This window comes from Geospiza fortis, unplaced genomic scaffold, assembly GCF_000277835.1.
Source record: "Geospiza fortis unplaced genomic scaffold, GeoFor_1.0 scaffold361, whole genome shotgun sequence".
NCBI classification, from domain to species: Eukaryota; Metazoa; Chordata; class Aves; order Passeriformes; family Thraupidae; genus Geospiza; species Geospiza fortis.
In genome coordinates this window covers 3,547,964-3,553,158 of record NW_005054356.1, presented here as the reverse complement: position 1 = coordinate 3,553,158, position 5,195 = coordinate 3,547,964, and the positions used below count along the sequence as shown (strand labels likewise).

Sequence of the window (5,195 nt, the reverse complement as noted above, 5' to 3'; positions counted from 1 at the left end):
GGGAGGAGCCGGCACCGGGCCGGCAGCACCGCACGGGCCCCGCGCCCGCGGGCAGCAGCCCCGGGATAACGGGGTGCCCCGGCTCCGGGGCTCCACAAACGGGACTCCTGGCCGAGCATCTCCGCCCTGGTGCCCCTCGGTCGGTGTGCCCGGCTGTCTGCCGCAGCCCCTCTCTGGAGGGCTGTACCGTCCCCGCCGCCCCGGCAGCGCGGCCGCGCCCCTGCCTGCTCCGTGCTTCGCGCATCCCGCGCCATGTGCTCCCTGTGAGCACAGGACAGCCTCTCCTAGCTGGGGCGCCTTTAGAGGCACCGGGCCCGCCGTGCTCAAGGGCTCTGTTCTCCTCCTGCCTCGCTCACAAGCAGCGTTTCAGAGGATGGGCGCTCGCCGCGGTCCCTGCTGACCACAGCCGGGTGCTGCCAGCTTCCCCAGGTCCCCCAGGCACCTCCACCACATTGACTGCATTCATCCCATGTGCCCTGGCCCTGCACAGGGTGCTGGCCACTGCCCCCCGACAGCCTCCTGCCCCTGGGACGGCTGCTACCGCCAGCAGTGACTTCACTCGCGGGGGACTGGGGACCCTGGTTTGTGTGCTCAGCCATCTGTGGTTGCCTCGCTTACCTGTTTGTGTGCTGCCCGTTATGAGTGTGCAGATGGCTGTCATCGGGTCTGTGAGTTTGAAAAATGCTCCCAGTCTGTAGACAGGGCAGGGAGGCAAAGGCAGAGGGACCAAGATCATTTTAAAAGTATTTTGGTGTTTACTTCAGCTTGTTTTTATTTGCTAAGCCTGTCAGCACAGAGGCATTAACTGCAAGACAAATCTTAAAGTTACGTTACTTGTCTAAGGTCACAGAAAGTCTGTTTTAAAGCACACAGGAAGCAGAATCTCTGCAGTTGGGTTTATAACCCTCTGCCTTTCTCATTAATGTGTCCAGCCAAGTAATGACAAATCATTCTCATCACACCCTTTTGCTCTATCCTGTGCTCGTCCAGAGGACAAGAACTCAGACTTCCCCTGCAGTTTGCAGTCAGGTTTTCACTGAGTTCTGAAGAAGCCCAGGACTGGCAGGTGCCCCTGCAGCTCCTGGGGGCACCTCTGTGTGAGCAGAGCCACCACACAGGAATGGGGCTGAGCAGCCAAACGTGCTGGGAGGCTGCATCAGGCCGGCTGGGCAGCACTCACACCAGAGTCAGGCCTTGTGGCATTAATTTGTTACTGGAAGGTGCCAGGGGATAGGGAAAAGTGCCTGTCAGAAAGGACAGGTGAGCCTGCAGACAGAATGTTCTTTGGGGCATTCACAGACACTGCCAGCCCCTTGGGGAACCTGTGCTGCTCTCTCTGAGAGCCTGGCTTGTTCTGAATTGTTTAAACATCTATTAAAGTGGATTGTTGTCCAGTGATCTGTTATCCAGTGAGCCTAACTCTTTGCTGAGCACTGGCCTTTTATCATCGCCTCTTCTATTTAAAATTCATTAGAAAAACAAAATCTACTTGCTGATCTTGGCTTAGCACTAAAGAGAGATGTCATCCTCACAGCTGACACCACATGGAGCACGACTGGAGAGCATCGATTGGATTAGCCTCAGAAAGAAATGACACAAAAACTTTGGGCTTTGCAAGTGCGATACAGGTGATTGGCAGGAGGGCATGGGGAGAGGACCCTGACTTCTGCTAAAGCTCTATCCCATCCTTTGCTTCCCATTAGGCGTGTGAAGCTTCAAACTTATCCTCAGCTACTCCTGTGATTAGTAATGCTCCACAAATGGAAAACGTACCTTTTGCTTTCCAAGAGCAGCGTGTCACTGCTGACACACAGAATCATCAGTCCTGCCTCTGCCCAGGAGCGAGGGTGACAGGACAGCAGTGAGAAAAGTGCTAGAGAAACGTAAGAATTAGCTCAGCTTATGGGATTCAGGGATTTTTGCCCAGCAGACAGCCTGACAGATGTCAGGGAGCAGGAGGCACCAGGCTGTAATGCAGCATGTCCCTGCTGCTCCTCCCTGCAGGGCACACCAGGACACCATCCCATATGGTCTCTGCTCAGAGCCTGCAGGAACAGAGTTCCCACATGCTCTGAGAGCACTGAGATGTGAGTTGGAACGCTCTGTGGGCTGGGTTTGGACCTACCTGTGTGTTATTTCCAGCAGAAATGTTACAAATGCACAAAATACAGATCTGCCCTAAACATTACAGGGGCATGAAGCCATTGGTAGCTGCAGAATCCAGCTCAAGTGACAGCTGTAGTTTTTGGAGCTTTCCAAAGGCTGAGTGGAGTTTAGTTGAGACCCAAAACAGGCTCTTGAGCCCACAGTGAAAATAAAACATTATAAATTAGGTTTTAGCTGTTAATAACTACATAACTGACAAATACTGCCCACAGTCTGTCATTAATAATTAGTGGTGAAGGAAAGGCAGGGAAGCTCCTAGACTTAAATAGACTGTGGGCTCTTCAGCCCAGCATATACACTCAGAAACATCAAAGAAAAAACCCAAACAATGTGACAAATCCTTCCCAAAGCTTGATTTTCACTAGGGCTGGAGTGAAAGGTTGCAGTACAGTGATCAAAGAGCAGAAATACTGCTTGGTGTTCCAAAATCTCAATCTTTTTCACATCAGAGCCTTCCTTTCCCTGAGGATTCTCCATGCATTTCTCCTGTGTCAGGGTCATGGAGAGTGGTCCCAGCTCTGCTCGGGCTCTCAGCGCCCACCCTGAGATCCAGGAGTCAGCACTAGCTCCGGGGTTTTTCTATAAAGCCGTTTTCATGAGCCAAAAAGGTGTTTGAAGGACTGAAGCAAAGCCTGTCCTTGGCAGCATTAACAAAAATTGCAGCCACGTATGCTTGCAGCAGGCTCCACACAGAGCAGAGCTGGAAATCACTGTGCTGCCATTTCAGGGAACTGCAGGATGGGAGCAGTCCTTTTCCACATACTTGGATCCGTGCTGCCCTTTGGCAGGGCTGTACTTCAATAAAACTTCAGAAGAATGTGAATACTGGACTACCTAGGTGCTGGGGGACGGGGAATCCAAAAACAAAGCTAAAAAGAGCACTTCTAGTGTAATACTGACTGGGACTTAGAGAGTACTTCACATATTTCTCAGTGTTTAAATGCACTGCCAGTGTAACTTCTCATTTACTATTTTCAGTTTCTACTTGTACTGCCCCACTGTATTCCCTGCCCCAAGAACTTCACCAATGCAAGGGAGCAGAGGATGCTCTGAGGTGAAGAAATTCTGTTTGATCTCAGAAATGTCTGTGCTAATTATTATTTGTCCCACATGATACATAATTTACTCTGGACCTCTAATACTGCAATACCATCACATTAAACTTTTTAAAAGAAAAAGAGGTAGAAAAAGCAGATTAAGAAAGCCGCATGTCTATTTAGCTGCTAAAACCCAAAGAAAATATGAGTCAATGCTGTCTTAAAAATCTAAGCGTTCTAATGGTGTATGTGGCAGGCATTAGAAATTTAACAGGCAACTAAAACTTGCACATGGACTTAATCCAAGCTCTTTAAAATGAGCTCAGCCTGTGAGTGACTGGTTGCTTGGTCTGGAGAGTGGGGAGTGTTATTAGAGAAAAAAAAAGGAGGGAGAGAGAAGGGAGAAATATCTGGTAGTTCCTTTGAGAGGCACAGGCACACACGCTACTTTTCAATTTTGGGGTCAGCTTGAGTCAGAGATATTACCCCCCAATTTCAAGCTTAAAGTGGTTTGGCAAGAAAGGACAATGGAAAAGTTGCTCATATCTCCACGTTCCCATTAAGTTCTGAAGTCTGCTGGGCAAACCAAAGGAATGCACATATCATAGTTTTTATAAAAAATAGATTAGACCAGTAGTGGAAAAGAAGTTCTAGGATATTATTATCCTTGGCTATTTTTTTAAAAATGAGTGATGAAATTTCACTTAGAATATCTGCTGGAATATTATAAAAGAGTGCTCCAGTTCTGACAGGGTCCCATCTGTGAATGTGATTCCTGCCCTGCACGAAGGCCTCTGGAACCATTTGCTGGCTGTGGCTGCTGTCCCACAGGGCAGGCTGGTGGAGAGAAAGATCAAGTGACCGAGGATTCACAGCCCTGGGAGCCCAGGATGGCACAGGGACCCAGGGGCACCTGGGCAAGGTCTCTGCCCTGGCTGGGACTTGCTGAAGCCCAGCTCAGGGAGCAAAGCCACCAAAGCAGCTTTTTGCTGGCAGGGTGTTTGTGCAGAGCCCTCATTCCTCATCCTGAGCCTGCTCCAATCATAAAAGGGGATAAGGGCTTAAAATTATTAACACATCATCATTTACACACCCTGCATTAGTAAGACTCTAACACTTTGTTGTGGGTGCAGGAATCCTCCCAGAGGCAGAGACTGATCCCAAAAATGCCATGTATTATTAACTCCTTGCAGTTTCATGCTGCTTTTTCCTTGTGGAAATGTTGGGAGCAGCCTTGTGACACAGAGGCAAGTCAGGGGCAGGGACTGCTCCAATCACTCCTGCACCCACTGACAGGAGCAAGCACAAGGCAAAAATACATTCTGGGCCCAGCAGCACGTTCTTTCTGGAGCATCTCAAGGCTCTCTGTGCAACTGATTGCACTGCTCCACTGGCTACTGTGGTCTCAAATATTCCATCTGGAAATAAAAAATAAAATTAATGCTTTTCCTTCTGGGTGTGACTGCAGAACCCTGGGGAAAGCAGCGCTGCCCAGCACTGGAGGGGTTTGGTGCTGCCCCCGGTGCTGCCCTGAGTTTTGATGCTGCTGTCCTGCAGCAGGTGAGGTCCCTGGCAGGAGCACGGGTTCTCCTGTTCCCTCTGCTGCTCTGCAGAAAATAACTTCCACGGGCTGTTGTGAGAGTGACTAAGAGCAGCTGGAGCGCTCAGGAGAGAGGGAGTTTTGTCTGGAGAAAGCCGAGGAGACACGAGGCAGGGCAATGGCCTGATCCTAAGGCGGTATAAAGCCACTCGAGAGTCTTTCCATTGGCTTGTCCGAGAATCGGAGCTCTCGGATGATCCCCTTTGGGTGTAGGTGTTAACGAGTGTGTTTTGGCAGGTGCCCGGGGAGCTCGCTCCGGCAGGAGAAAACAAACAGCGGCTACTAAGGGCCCTCAAAGGCGGCCGTGCCGCGCTCCCCCGTCCCCCGGAGCCGCTCAGCCTCCGCGCCTCTGACTCAGCTCCGAGCGGCGCTGCCAGCGCGGGCGGGGGGAT

General features: G+C 50.8%; 1 protein-coding gene across 2 annotated transcripts in view; it reads right to left on the bottom strand.

Annotated features, from left to right (window-relative positions):
- NFATC2 (nuclear factor of activated T cells 2) overlaps window positions 1-5,195 on the bottom strand; it is a 77,256-nt gene that overhangs the window by 70,947 nt on the left and 1,114 nt on the right. The gene's annotated exons all lie outside the window — the stretch shown is intronic.